The following is a 16,182-nucleotide window of genomic DNA, read 5'->3' on the forward strand; positions in this document are numbered from 1 at the left end:
GATACTTTTAGTATCACTATTTTGCAGATCAGGAAACTGAAACAAACAGGGATTAAGTAATTTACCACAGCTGTTAAGTTTCTGGAAAAAAAAAAAAAGATTTGAACCCGGGTCTTTTCACTTAAACCATGCAGGAACATCATGCTATGCATCTTTTTCCTCATGGGAATCCACCAGGCCCTCTGGCTCATCAGGTTGTTGAGTCATTTTTCTTTGTTTTGCTGCATTTATTCATAGATAGCTGTATTCATTAGAGGATCTGAAAACCATATTTTCTGTTATTACTATCTTCCCTGATGGTTTACCTTTTTGTGCTTTAACTTGGGTCTTTAAATGAGTTTTTTCTTCCTGATATCTGTTCATTAGTTCACTTTGGACTCCTTCCCTTTTGATGGAAGTTTCCTCAGGGGCTGGATCTCATAGCTATCTCAGCCTCCTTCCACCCAGGGGAATTTATGTTTTTACTAACATTAGCATCTGAGCTACACTGCATATGTCTTCTTCCTTTTCAGACCCAGTATAATCATACACACATGCTAGCATGTTTTTCTGTTCTCTGGCAGAGTACTGTTCCAGTAAAAAAACATTGCCCCCTGATCTCCAGGCAGGGCAAACTTCTGGCTTTTAGCCTTCTGTAATAAAGTTGGGTACAATGCAGAGATGAATTCTCTTTGTAAGTCTTTATATCTGTTTGTATAATCCTGTGTGAGAACATAGTTTCTGAGGTGGGAAGGTGTAGAGGGCTGCAGATATTGGGGAACTCTGAGAAAAGTATACGTGAAGCAAAGATACTTACAGCAGGATGCTCACTTATCAAGTTAGAGATTAGCTTTTTCTGCTGTTGATTCATTGAGACATCTAGGTGGTGCAATGGACCTAAATCAGGCAGGATAACTCCTCTTCTTGAGTTCAAATTTGATCTCAGACCTATACTAGCTGTGTGACCATGGGCAAGTCATTTTAACCTGTTTGCTTCAGTTTTCTCATCTGTAAATGAGTTGGAGAAGGAAAGAGCAAATCACTTTTGCTCCCCCCCCAAAAAAAAACAACAACAACAACAACAACCAAATGGGGTCATGGAGACATGACTGAACAACAATAACAATGGTTAGTTCATTGAGTTTTTCTACCTCCTTAGGTTTCTTGGGATTGTAGACCTTAGAGATAGTTAAAAGAATTACCTTATCTTTTGCATATTATTCCTTATTTGGAGACATTTGAGAGGGCATAAACATCTGAGGAAGTCTGTAGTCCTCCACTTTGTTGTTCTGGTTACCTGGAAATCTCTTTCTTGTTTTTCAAAAATACATGGATAATACTTCACAGGAGAGGCCCTTTTATAATTCATTGTTCATATTTTTAAGCTTTTATAGTTGTTTTAAAATCACTAACTTTCATTTCCCATGATACTGACTTTTTCTTGTAAAAAACATTTTAAAATTTGCTTATGACCATAAAAATGGTAGCTTCTATTTTAAAAATTAAATTTTTTTATTTTGAATTTAAATATCTCTTCAAAAGCATTTTGAGCTTTTTTATATACTATGGTAGAACACAAAAAGATTTGCGTGTAATTTTGAATATATTTTATACCACTTGCATTTTAAAATAGTATATACTAAATTTGACATATTGCTTTTAAAACTACCTTGTTTGTATTTACTTCTCTTTTAAGCATTAGAAAAAAAGTTGATGGTTCTCTTATTTTGGCATCTTGAGTGCTTATTTCACCTCTCTCCCCATCCCCTAATTTAGAAGAAAAAACCCACCCTTGTACAAATAAGCATAGTTAAGGAGGAAAAATCTGTATAGTGATCATGTCTAAAAACATGTATGTATTTCTTCATCTTAAAATCATCAATTCTTAAGAAGTAGCATTCTTTGTCATAGAGCCTCTGGAGATGTGCTTTATCATTACTTTGATCAATATTCTTCAGTCAGTTGAGACTTTTTTTTAAACAATGTTATTTTTTTTTTTTTTAATTTTTCTCCTGGTTCTACTTATTTTGTTGTATTGATTTATATCTCAGGATTCTCTGAAGTTCTCTTGTCATGGAATTCCATTCCATTGAAATAGGACAGTTTGTACAGCAATTCCCCAGATCATGGAAAGCCTGATAGTTTCCAGTTATTTGCTTTTCCTTTTTTCCTTTTCAATATTTCTTTAAGGGTCAAAAAAATTTTTTTTTTGTTTGCTATTCCTTGTTAGTATTACCTATTTCGTAACGCATCTCCCACTTTTACCAGTTTCCCTGTTGAGTTAGCTTATTTATACACCAAACTTTTTGGGGGGGATCTGTGTCTATTTTCACCCCTTAATTGTTCTTTGCTCCATGAATAATTTTCTCATATACCTCAATTATTAGAAATAAGCTCCATTTCTTTCTTCCTCTTTTTTTATACTCGTATTCCTTTTACCTTGTCTTTACTTTAAAATAAAAAACAAAACTCTAATCAGAATCCATTCACACTTAGGTCTTCTCTTTTTCTTAATTCTCTGTTTCGTTTAAATACATACAATTAATTATTAAGGGTCTAAGGTTGTCAAGGGACACTCTTCTCTTATAAGAATGCTAGTACTGCATATTATGTAACTTTTTCCAATTACTCAAATAAATTTACCTTTCTAGGATTTTGTTGAAGACATTTCAGAATTTCTAGTAGTTCTGTCTTTTTATCAGAAATGAAACTTCTCTATCCTTTAAAGGTCCATTTTCCCCACTATATGGTGATGTTCAGCTTTGTAGTTCTCAGCCTTCATCTTTTGGAATATTGCATTCTAAGGTTTCTTCTTGGTTATGATAAAAGTTACAAGGTCTTGTTTGGTTCTGACCACAATTTCTTGGTACTTAAACTCTTGAGTATTTGCAGCATTTTTTCTTTGATGTGGAAATTCTGAAATTTCTGGGATTTATCTTTTGGGGTTTTTTTTCAGTAAGTTATGGTTTCTTTCCCTTGTCACTTTGCCCTCAGGTTCTAACAGATTCACTTTTCATTTTGATATGGAAATTTCTTATGGAATGATATTTAAAATGTATAACCTATGTCAAATTGATTGCTGTCTTGGGGAGGGGGAGGTTAAAAGCAGAAGAGAGCAAAAAGTTTGGAACTCAAAATTTTACCAGAATGAATGTTGAAAACTATCTTTACTTGTAATCAGAAAAATGAAATACTCTTGAAATTAAAAGAAATATGGGGTTACAGGCTCCTTGTTATTATGTTTTTTGGGTAGTCTTAACCAACTAGATCTTTTCAACTTGTTTTCCAAGTGACTTTTTTTCCCTACCAAATGCTTTACATTTTCTTCTTTTCCCACCCTCCCCCCTGTAGTTTCTTGATTTGTCATGGAATCATGGATTTCTGTTTGGTTCATTATGATTATTAGGGAAGCTGTTAAGTAAAGTTAACTACTTTATCTAAGTACTTAAGTTTCTTCTTATATTCTCAAGAACTTTCATTCTATTTTTTTTAAACTTTTCATTTCATTTTGTGTGGGATAGTAGCAATCACAAAAACAATCTTTTGCTCTCAGAGTAAGAAAAAGCAATCTTGCAAGAAAGGGCATCTCCCATCAAACAAGCTGTTTATTAGTAAAAGGAGTGCAAAACATAAACTGCAAAACACAGATTAAATAGAACAGAAGTTCCACTCCTCCCTCACTTCCTTTCTTTAATCTCTTAGAACTGAATGCTAGGGAATTGGGAATCCATGGCCCTGTTCTGTCTTGGACCGATTGTTGTTGCTCTTGGTAGGATCTGATTTCCATACGCTGAGGAGTTGCCTCTGTCTCTGAAAAGCTTTCAGCCTACTTCTGGGCTGGTTGTTTGGGAGACTCCCAGACTGTTTACCTATTCTTTTTCTTATTTTGGGCTTCTTAGAGATTATTATGTGTTTTGATGTAATTTTTAGGTTTTTCAGGATTGGAAATATGGGAGCCGGACAGTCTGCTTGCTTTCACTGAACTATCTTGGCAAAAAGTCCAATAAATCATAAGACAGCTATCAATTTAAAGGATATGTTCTACTACATATTGTTAAATATTTGCTATTTAAATATAATTGTGATCTCCCCTCTCTTTCCTTGCCCTCCCTGACTCCAACTTGGATTCTGTTTTATATTTTTGTTAACATCTCAAATACTTTTTTCTGTAAAAGTAAGAATAGAGCCTTTTTTGGGGGGGGCACATAGACTTCACTTGCTAATTGATTTTCTCAAGACATATGCTTTGATGTATTTAGCTTTATTAGCATTTAGTTTATTTTCTGAAATGGAATTATATAAAGTAGGAGTGGAATATTAAAAAATATCAATCAGGGTGATCACAAAGGCAAAATAATTTCATTCAGTTTTATTTTTCTTAATAGAGAGATGCTCTTTAAGTCCAAATCTAAGCTTCTCATGTTTTACAAGTGAACTTGTATTCCAAATTTCACTTGAAAACATGGCATTTTCACTTGGCAAGAAGGTGAAGTGCCAACTGACTAAAGACAAGTTTTGAGGCGCTTTCATTTTGCTGATTGTGGTAACTTTTGCACTGGTTAGATTGTTTTAAGAAATAATAAGATGCATATACTTTTGTGCATTGCTAGTGTTCTCATTTGGTATTTATGTTGAACTTTTACTCTGCTTTTGACCTTGCCTCTTGCCTTACTAACAAAATCAGTCATCTGTTTTAAGTTCCCTTACCTTTTCTCCTCCACACTTTAAATCCTCTCTACATCTCTTCTTTAGAGAGGCAGCGTGGTGTAGTGGAAAGAGCACTGGATTTGGAGTCAGGAGAGACCTGGGTTTGAATTCTACCTCCAGTACTTACTGTGTGACCATGGGTAAGTCACTTAAACTTTCTGAGTATCAATTTCCTCACCTATAAAATGGGGATAGTAGTTTTTATTTCATAGTATTATTGTAAAGATCAGATAAGGTAATGTGTGTAAAGTTCTTGCAAACCTTAACAGTAGAAGGTCTAGGCATGTCAACTGACAAAAATATTTTTACTTTGAAATAAAAATTTTCATCCTACTATTTGTTTTCTTTCAGGTTAAAAAATTTAATGTGTCATTTGACATAGGTTGGTCCTGCGAGATATTCTTAAATTCCTATTCTAAATATGCTAAAAGTGCTATATAAATGTTGAGATTGTGGTGATGGTAATGGTAGTACTAATATGAGTTGAAGTAATTTTTCCCAGTGGGTGAGGTGATAAGGCCTTTCTGCCCATCTTTATCTTAGAACAAGTTTAAGTCTCTCAAAGAAATAGGGAATTTTAACCTCATTTTGCCCTTCATTCTATCTTTAAAACCAGCAACAATTTTCAGTTCTCTGTCACCAGAGTGGTAGAAGTCACTATTAGTTATTAGAGAAGAGGTATCACTTATATCACCATTGGCCACTAGCTCTGTTTTTGCTGACAGTGATTGAGATTAGAGGCTTCCTTAATAACTGACTTTCTTGGCTGTCATTGCCTTCAGCTATTTGGGTCCTCATACCATCCCTTTTAGAATTGTGATGCTGCCCCTATCCTAGACCACTTGAAATCAGTGGGCAGAGTTTTATGGTTTTTTTCATTTAAATTATTTTATATTTCCCCCTTCCCTCTATTGCCCCTTTAAAATTAGAATTTTGTCCATGTGGTTGGATTTCCTAACATGAATCTTATCCTAGTCTCCTCTCAGAATTCTGCTCACTCCAATCCCTGCCCATTGACTTATTGCCCTGTCCTATCCCATACTCCTTGAAATTACTTTTATATTCTTTTTCTTTATTTTGTGGGTTTTAAGTAAATATCTCCATCTTCCAGTCCAGATAAAAGCATATAGAATCCTCTCCATTCTTTTACTTTAAATATATTCATTTGGAACATCTTGCTCCTAATAGCTGTCCTTTTAAAAAATTCTTTATCTTTAGATAAAGAATATTCCAGAATCTAATCTTCTATTCATGAGTTTTGCTCTTATGCATTTATTCCATCATCCTCATATATAGCATAGTTTCTGGCATACTTGAGCTTTTCTTTCTATCTTAGCCTATTTTCTTTTGTTATAGGTTTTAAGATAATTGTATTTTGACAGTTTGTATGGTTTCCTTTGTAATCTTGTATATTTCATTTTTATATTTAGAAATATTTTTTAGAGAAGGGGTCCATAGGTTTTTTATTGTACTGCCAAAGGAATAAAGGGACAAAAGTTAAAAAAAAAAAAAAAAAAAAAAAAGATTAAGAATCCTGTTAAAGCCTGATTGCAGATTTCCTTTATGTTGCTTTTTTCCCCATATATCATTACTGTTATATCTTATTCTTTTCACATTTTTTTGATAGGTACAGACAAGCTGTGCCATGAAAATTTGTTATCTTGATTTTTTTTTGTATTCAGTGTTTGGTAGATATAATACAGGTGGATAAAACATGCTTTTTGAGATTGAATGGGATTTTGATGAATTGGGATATAAAATTATTTTCTGTAGATTCACTCTTGAATATCATCAAGGATAAGTAATACAAGATAACAGGATGACATTTGCCTCCTCCTCCTTATATGGGTTTAATTTCTTCTTCTAAATCTCTCTCAAAAAACTTTTCATTTTTTGAAGATCATGTGTTTGGAATTGTTTTAATGATAAGAAAATCTTTGTGTTATTCTTATTGATATTTTAGTGTCAGCAGTATGTTTGAAAGCACTTTTTGTTTTTTAAAATATTGATTTAAATATTAATACTTTTGAGCAGTAATTTGAAAGTTAAATTTATTTCCATACTTGATTTTAATGAGTATCATAAATTGAAAAAACACTTTTTTTGAAAATAATAACTTTTTATTGACATAACCCATGCCAGGGTAATTTTTTTTACATTATCCCTTGTACTCACTTCTGTTCCGATTTTTCCCTCCCCTAGATGGCAAACAGTCCTATATATGTTGAATATGTCTTAGTATATCCTAGATACAATATATGTGTGCAGAACCAAACAGTTTTCTTGTTGCACAGGGAGAATTGGATTCAGAAGGTAAAAATAACCCGGGAAGAAAAACAAAAATGCAAACAGTTCACATTCATTTCCCAGTTATTTTTCTTTGGGTGTAGCTGCTTCTGTCCATCATTGATCAATTGAAACTGAATTAGGTCTCTTTGTCAAAGAAATCCACTTCCATCAGAGTACATCTTCATACAGTATCGTTGTTGACGTATATAATGATCTCTTGGTTCTGCTCATTTCACTTAGCATCAGTTCATGTAAGTCTCTCCAAGCCTCTCTGTATTCATCCTGCTGGTCATTTCTTACAGAACAATAATATTTCATAACATTCATATACCACAATTTACCCAACCATTCTCCAATTGATGGGCATTCATTCATTTTCCAGTTTCTAGCCACTACAAACAGGGCTGCCACAAACATTTTGGCACATACAGGTCCCGTTCTCTTCTTTAGTATCTCCTTGGGGTATAAGCCCAGTAGTAGCACTGCTGAGTCAAAGGGTATGCACAGTTTGATAACTTTTTGGGCATAGTTCCAGACTGCTCTCCAGAATGGTTGGATTCGTTCACAACTCCACCAACAATGTATCAGTGTCCCAGTTTTCCCGCATCCCCTCCAACAATCATCATTATTTTTTCCTGTCATCTTAGCCAATCTGACAGGTGTGTAGTGGTATCTCAGAGTTGTCTTAATTTCCATTTCTCTGATTAATAATGATTTGGAACACTTTCATATGAGTGGTAATCGTTTCAATTTCATCGTCTGAAAATTGTCTGTTCATATCCTTTGACCATTTGTCAATTGGAGAATGGCTTGGTTTCTTATAAATTAGAATCAGTTCTCTATATATTTTGGAAATGAGGCCTTTATCAGAACCTTTAACTGTGAAGATGTTTTCCCAGTTTGTTGCTTCCCTTCTAATCTTGTTTACATTAGTTTTGTTTGTACAGAAGGTTTTTAATTTGATGTAATCAAAATTTTCTATTTTGTGATCAATAATGGTCTCTAGTTGTCTTTGGTCACAAATTTCTTCCTCCTCCACAAGTCTGAGAGATAAACTATCCTATATTCCAATTGAAAAAATACTTAACAAATGTTTAATAAATTATATTAGTTTTTATATCTAGTCTACCTCTTATAAATTTTTATGATCTACACACAAATTATTGTTGAACTTTTGCTAGTAAATTTTCATATAATTTTAATCTTACAATTGCAATTCTTGCAAAATAATTGAATATTGGATTTTTAACAAATGACTTTAGAGTCATTTAGAAGAGTTTTAAATAGTAGAAAACTGTTGCAGAGATGAAGTGTGCAGATTTGAGAGTTTTTACATTGTTTTCCCCAGAAATAAGCTGAGTTTTTAAATGTTGTGGGTTTTTTGTAATGTTTTTTATACTATCATTAGCTCAAAGAAGAATACCTGTGAAACACTTTTTCAATCTTAAAAACATAATGTAAAAAGGTAGGTATTATTATCTAATATCTTAAGGCACAATAGATGCTAGGTCAGTGCCAAATGCACTCTATTTATTCATAGATACTGCTTTTTTGAGCTATGTTAACCTGGAGCTTGGCTGTAGGAGATCCATTTTGATAGGGAAGGATAATTAGTGGAGTGTTGCTCCCCATAGTTGTTTTGTGACAGGATAGAAGCCATGGTGACTGATGGCAGCCCAGGATGCAGTAGATTACCTTGGTGTCTAATGTCTGATCAAGCTCTTTAGTGCTCCACAGGGCCTGCTTTAGCTGCCATCATGGCTATTGTAACAAACTGTTCTCATCCACTTATTTTGTGCAAGGAAATAGAATGGAGGCATAGTGACTGCCTTTTTGTCTTTAACTGTAGTGCACCTTTGTGCAAACTAGTTGCTTTGTTTTTGTCCTAGGCTAGCCTGCTGTATTGAAGATTGAAGCTGACTAGTCTTGATGGGCTTGCTACCATTCTAGAATTTTTCAGGTGCAACAGTTGCTGAACAGTTGCCCATAGGTTGTGTTAAGTAGGCTGGGTTCATATGTAGATTTCATTGTATGATAATTGGATGGTTGATGTCATATCCTTGGACAGGCTGATTATAAACTTGAGGTTTATATTATATAATCTATTGAAAGCTGATCATAAGAAGTTACATATGCAATCTGAACCTGTATATAATTGATGTCAGCTATACGTAGGCTTTGTTGCCCTTATACCTAGATGGTCTGTGTATATCATTGAGCTGGCTGGGTTGCAGTAAGCACTGTAGCCCTACTGGACTATGACTTGACTATAGGTAATATAGTTCTAACCCCCTCATTTTAGAGAAAAGGAAAAGATATTACAGTTTCACCTGAGTCCAGTCTAATTCCAAATGTAGTATCTCAACCATAGCTTCCTTCCTTTGAAACTCTCACCTGTTCAGGTCTTTTCTGACCCTCTTCACTGTTAGAGCAGCTGGTCTTTCCTTAGGAAGATCAATCATGGAATACCCCCCGCCCCCATGTAATCCTTTCAGGGCAAAGACTTAAGTTTCATTTATCATCCAGAGGTTCCAAAGCATCCTGGACTGGAGACCTGCCTGAAATCTGCCCTCAGATGTCTCGTAACTGAGTGACCGACTCCTGGTAATCTGTTGCAGGGACCTGCTTCAGCTTCCTGTCTTGTAAAAGGGAAGATCCGATATGACAATATAATAACCAAATGGGGAAGAACTGAAAAGGGAAGCACTGTGCTCTCAGGTTGGGGAGTATTCTGAGTGACTATTGGGTTGTGACTGTCCAATTAGCAGGTTCTTGTTTGGGTACTGATTAGTCTCTACTAATAAACCAAACCTAGGGCTGCCCTTGAGGCATACAGTCCATGAGAAGAGGGAACCCTGTACTTGCCCAGGTTAACCAGGGTCAGGGCTTTCCAAGAAGGTTTCCAAGAGACTTTTGGGAGTTACTTTTTATCCCACTACTTGGATTAATTAAGTACCCACTAAGTAAATAAACTTTTGATCTAATGGGTGCCTCAGAATTAACAATGCAGAAACTCATTTTTCAAAAATTGCCTACTTTTAATAAAACAAAGGTGTTTTAAAGATAATTTGCTTTATTTCATCTATATGAATCCAAAATGATATCAGAAACAAATCTGCCATTTTACAAAATTGTTGGTTTTGGAATTTTACAAAACTGAAGCATAATATTCATTTACACTGGGATTAAAAGACAAGATCTCTCAGCAATCAAAAATTTGTTTGAAGTTAAATATGTTAAAGTTATTTTTAAAACAATGGTCATTTTTATTTTTGCAACTAATTTAATTCTAGCTTTTCCAAGTCCTGCCGATTGTTGTCCTTCACTTTCAAAGAGGACCAAAATAACATCACTTTTGAATTTGTCTGATTGTAGCTGATCAGACCAAGACGAGCTCAGAAAGCTCTGCCACAGGTTGGACATAAATAGTTGCTATGAACATTTAGGGTGAACCCTCTAATTTTGTGTATCTTGTATTTCTTCTGAGTTTATAGAGCACAATACTTTATCTGATAAGGATGACACACTGTGTTTGTTTCCTGTGTCAACGTGTCTCATGTCATACAATTAGTTCTAAAGTTAGAGAGAGAGAGCTTTATGGTGTTCTTGTACCTCTTATTCTGACCATCTTGTGAATGCTTGCCCTGTGGGATTTCTCCATGAAATAGTCTTTTTGGCAAGTGTTTGTCATTTGAACAGTGTGGTTAGCCCAACAGAGTTGGGCATTTTTCAGAGATTTGGTGTGTGATACTGCCGTTGACTCATCTAGAAACAGAACATTTGGAAATATCAAGCCTAGTTTGACGAAAATGATGAAAAAATTCAAACAAATGAAAGACAAAAACTCCACTGGGTGTATCAGCAGGATAGTCCATCCATCTCTAAGAAGGTAGCATTCAATTCCATCAAATATAATTGAAACTTAGAGAAGTGCAGGATATTTTGCTCAGTCTGAAGGCAGATGAAATTGAGTTTTTATGCTGATAGGAATAATCAAAGCATTTTTATGATGCATTGAAAGTTATGTATGGACCATCAAAAGTATTTTCTCCTCATGTCCTTTCATCAGCACTAGTTTTACCATTTTTAATTCCAAAAAATTGGTTTTTTTTCTTTTATTGATAACAGTTGAAAATGGGGGACTATTAGAACTTATTTCCCATGACTGTTATCTATATAAAGCAAAACAGTTTTACAAGAGGAAAAGTTAAAAGTCATTTTAAATAAAATATATCTATATCTATGGTATCTTAATCCTTAGCTAGGATTAAGAAAATTATTTATGTAATTAATATATTAATCCCAAAATATTTTGTTCCACAATTTTATGATATTTTAAGTTACTTTCATATCAAAATGCATAATGAAAGTATCAGAGTTGCATGTGCACTATTAAATTTTCTTTAGAAAAAAACTGGTAGATTACTTCAAAATTATATGCAAAGGAGACAGCTAGAGTGGATAGAGCACCAGCCCTGAAGTCAGGAGGACCTGGAGTTCAAATCTGGCCTCAGACACTGAACACTTCCTAGCTGTGTGACCCTGGGCATATCACTTAACTCCAGGTGCCTCAGTTAAAAAAAAAAAAAAAAAAATTATATACAAAGAACTATCTAGATATACTAAAGTATAAGAAGTTGAAAAGTTAACTGATATATTTGCAATATATCTTTGCAGAAGAGTGGAAGTACTCAGTATAGAGTATACTGAAGCATATAGATGAGAAGATTTATGGCTAGAATGAAATTTTTAGAAGCTCCTGTTATAAATTTTCCATAATTCAGGTATCTCTGATCATACTAATTTGCATTTCTAAAATACTTTTATGCCCTCAGTCACTATCATTATCATCTTCATCATTATAAGTTATTATTCAAGGGTACTTAAATGGTTAAATATCATATTCTGATACAGTTGAGTTATAGCCAAATTTTCCTGAAAAAAAGTAGGCCAAAGAAAAAAATTTACTGGGACTTGGAGGACTGACTAGAAAAATTTGATTTTTTAAGCATGGAGTTACATACAACAAAGCCACATTTGTATCAATGCTGATGATTAACACACAGAAATTTTGCTTTCTGACATCACATCCATTCGGTTGCCTTAGAGTCAGGTATCCAGAGAGCAGTATTTTCATCATTGGGAGTCATTCCACTCTCAGGAGTAAATCAGTAGCACTTATTTATGTGATGTATCCATTATGATTTCCCAATAGTAGTGGCAACATAACCAGTAAATTATTTATTTGATATCTTGATAGTCCAGCCTCATTCCATAGGTACTCCTTTCCCTGATGGAAACAATAGTGACATTTTCCTGGGAAATCTTAGTAGCATAGTGGGAAAAAATAATATTTAAAAATTATATTTACCTTTATAATTAAATGAAAATGCAATCTACATAAATATAACGTTAATTTATGGTATGCTAAAGAACTTAAATAACACTATGAACTAGAGAGCTCATAGTCTCCAGTTACATTTCAGACTCTAGAGTTATAACTGCAGTAAATTGTTATAAAGAGATTACAGTTTTTGGAATAGATTATGAGTGACTTTATGGAGTTGCCTGAAGTTAATTTTTGAATCATTTAGGACATTAATGAAACAACACTACTACCAATGGGAGAAGAATGGTTTTTGAACCTGGTAGAAGCAAATACCATTTCAATTACACAATTACAATATAGCAAGCATTTCTATAGCGTCAACTATGTTCCAGATGCTGATCTCACAACAGCTCTGGGAAGTAATGCTATGATTTACCCCCATTTTACAGTTGAAGAATCTGAGGCAAACAGGTTATGTGTCTTGCCTAGGGTCATAGAGCTAGTAGCAAAGGTCGTTTTTTTTTTTTTAATTCGAGTCTTTCTGCTTCCAGGACTAGATTTTGAATTGAAAAGGATTCTAGAGGCCAGACTTCCCATTATACAGATGAGGAGAAAAATAGAAAGGTTATATGCTTTATCTACATAGAAAATGGCTATCACAATTTTTTAAAAAAATAATTATAACTTTTTTATTGACAGAACCCATGCCTGGGTAATTTTTTACAATATTATCCCTTGCACTCACTTCTGTTCCTACTTTTCCCCTCCCTCCCTCGACCCCCTCCCCCAGATGGCAAGCAGTCCTATACATGTTAAATCTGTTACAGTATATCCTAGATATAATATATGTGTGCAGAACCAACAGTTCTCTTGTTGCACAGGAAGAATTGGATTCAGAAGGTAAAAATAACCCAGGAAGGAAAACAAAAATGCAAACAGTTTGCATTCATTTTCCCAGTGTTCTTTCTTTGAGTGTAGCTGCTTCTATCCATCATTGATCAGTTGGAACTGAATTAAATCTTCTCTTTGTTGAAGAAATCCACTTCCATCAGAATATATCCTCATACAGTATTGCTGTTGAAATATAGAATGATCTCCTGGTTCTGCTCCTCTTTGTATTCATCCTGCTGGTCATTTCTTACAGAACAATAATATTCCATAACATTCATATACCACAATTTACCCAACCATTCTCCAATTGATGAGCATTCATTCATTTCCCAGTTTCTAGCCATTACAAACAGGCTGCCACAAACATTTTGGCACATACAGATCCCTTTCCCTTCTTTAATATCTCTTTGGGGAGTATAAGCCCAGTAGTAGCACTGCTGGATCAAAGGGTATGCACAGTTTGATAACTTTTTGGGCATAATTCCAGATTGCTCTCCAGAATGGTTGGATTCGTTCACAACTCCACCAACAACGCATTAGTGTCCCAGTTTTCCCACATCCCTTCCAACATTCATCATTATTTTTTCCTGTCATCTTAGCCAATCTGACAGGTGTGTGGTGGTATTTCAGAATTGTCTTAATTTGCATTTTTCTGATCAATAGTGATTTGGAGGCTATCACAATTTGAACTTTGATCCCAGAATCTACACTCTTTATACTGCAGCATGCTGCTTCATTATACCATTAATCTACAAACTATTTTAGTTAAAATAGGTTGAAGTTTTACAAATCTCAAATCACTTAATTCTTATAGCAGGCAGGCCCTAATAGATGGGCTTTGAAGATTTGAACTCAAAATTTATATGTTAATAGCAGTTGGAAGTTAATTAATGCTTTAGAAGTAAGTCATTATTGTGTAAATATATTTTGTTAAGTAGTGTCTCTTCTACTGAAATAGTTAAAAGTTGACAAGACAAAGTAAGTTACTTCCAATTAATCATTTACCAAAGATGCTGCGATACAGATTTTAAAATATTTTAGAAACTCATGTTTAATTGTCTTATGTATTTTTCAAATTCCTAGAGGTGCCTTCCTTTCAATTTTAATGAACGAAAATCTTCTTACATGAATCACTGACCAACTATATCCCAGGCAGTGTGCTAAATAAGCACTAAGGTTACAAATAAAAATGTGAATTATCATCTAACTAACATGATGGTGAGAAGGTCTGGTCTTAGAGGATCCTTTTCTGAGTAGAAAAGAGAGGGCAAGTCAGATGGCAAGATGCTTGGGGTGGTTACATGTCTGTGATTCTTAGATATCTGCATGGAAATGAGGCAGGGTAACATGCCTAGGGTAACAGCTCTTAAGAGTCTGAGGCTGAATTTTAACTTGCATCGTCATGACTTTGGATTTAGCATACATCCTATCACACCTAGTGGCATGAGGAACAGCAAGTGAAAACTATGGTAGAGTGTAATATTCATAAACAAAACAAATCAGAATAGCTGGATTACAGAGGACTTGGAGATTAAGATGTGATATGACTTTAAAATGTTAAGAAGTGGTCTAGTTATGAAACTTAGTAGAGGCTCTTACATTTGATTCTGGAGATAATAGAGTCACTGGAGTTTAAGCATAATATGGTCACATTGATGTTCTCAAGTCTCAAGTCAAGAAGGGGATGGATTAGAATGGGGATAGACTTCTGTAACAGGGTTAAAATATGGTTGCAATACGGTAGCAAGCTGTCGTAGTAGGCAAAGCACAGGTGATGAGAGTCCTCAACACAGTTTCAGAGGATAGAAGGGAACATATAAGAGAGAATGGTGTAAAGGGAGAATGGACAGAACTTGAATGTAAATTCAGTATTGGATGTAGAGAGTGAAGAGTTGGGGATGCCTCATATTTTTTAAGCCTGGGTAACTTGGAGGATGGTAATGTGCTTGATAGGAATGGGTAAGTTAAAAAAAGAGGTTTCAGTTTTAGAGAGGAGAGTTCAGTTTTAGATATGTTAACTTTAAGACATCTACAGGACATTCAGTTTGAGACATCTCAAAGGCTGTTGAAGAAATAAGGCTGGAGGTTTGGAAAATATTTTTTAAAAACCCCTTTAGTATGTGCTGAATTATGGGAACCTGCCTAGAGGGAGTACTGAGGCCACTTTGACCCTTGATGCACAATGTTTTCTGCAATGTGGTGATCGGGGATTGTCTACTGTCCATGCCCTGATCACGTTTGCAAAAATAAATGTATTATCAACAAAGCTGTACTACATAATAAACTAGAGCTCCTAAAAGCTGGCTGCAACAAATATACAATATGTTTTCCATTTGCCATAGTTAACTTGTTTTGTATAATTTGCTATTGAATAGACAAAATTTTGTCACATTTTAATATTTTTCATCAACACTTATGTCACATACTTTCTTTTGGTATTGGTTTTATTTTATAAAATAAAAAGTCTTCTTTAAACTATCTTAATTCCTTTTAATTAAAATAACTTATTTTAATAGTTGATATATTGATACATGTAGTGCTTTCAACTTCTAACACTTCAAACCCTGCTATTCATTAGGAAACTATTTAAAAAGTCATTTAATAGTAATTTCTCCTTAGCAAATGCTAAGGTAAAATTCATGATCACCATAATGGAGATCCTATTCTTTTTTTTTTTTTTTTTAATTTCAGTGGTATTTTATTTTTCAATTATATGTAAAAATAGTTTTCAGCATTCATTTTTATAAGATTTTGAATTTCAGATTTTTTTTTCCTCCCTCCTCCTTTTAGCTCCCCAAGACAGCAAACAATCTGATATAGGCTATACATGTGAAATCCTTTTAAACATATTTCCATATTAGTCAAGTTGTGAAAGAAAAGTTAGAACAAAAAGGAAAAACCACGAGAAAAAAAATGCAACTTCCCCCACCCCTCCCAAAAAATAGTGAAAATAGTATGCTTCAATTCACATGTAAGTTCCATAGTTT

The 16,182-nt window shown here is 34.2% G+C and overlaps 1 protein-coding gene across 2 annotated transcripts in view; it reads left to right on the forward strand.

Annotated features, from left to right (window-relative positions):
* WWP1 (WW domain containing E3 ubiquitin protein ligase 1) overlaps nt 1–16,182 on the forward strand; it is a 138,132-nt gene that overhangs the window by 21,513 nt on the left and 100,437 nt on the right. Inside the window, exon 1 of one of the 2 annotated variants that reach the window (XM_031946950.1) lies at nt 4,794–4,826. The exons of the other annotated variant lie outside the window; for it this stretch is intronic. The gene's annotated coding sequence lies outside the window, so the exon portion shown is untranslated. Of the gene's footprint in view, nt 1–4,793; nt 4,827–16,182 lie in introns of those variants that run through there. 2 annotated transcript variants of the gene reach the window in all.

This window comes from Sarcophilus harrisii, chromosome 1, assembly GCF_902635505.1.
Source record: "Sarcophilus harrisii chromosome 1, mSarHar1.11, whole genome shotgun sequence".
In the NCBI taxonomy this organism is placed as follows: domain Eukaryota; kingdom Metazoa; phylum Chordata; class Mammalia; order Dasyuromorphia; family Dasyuridae; genus Sarcophilus; species Sarcophilus harrisii.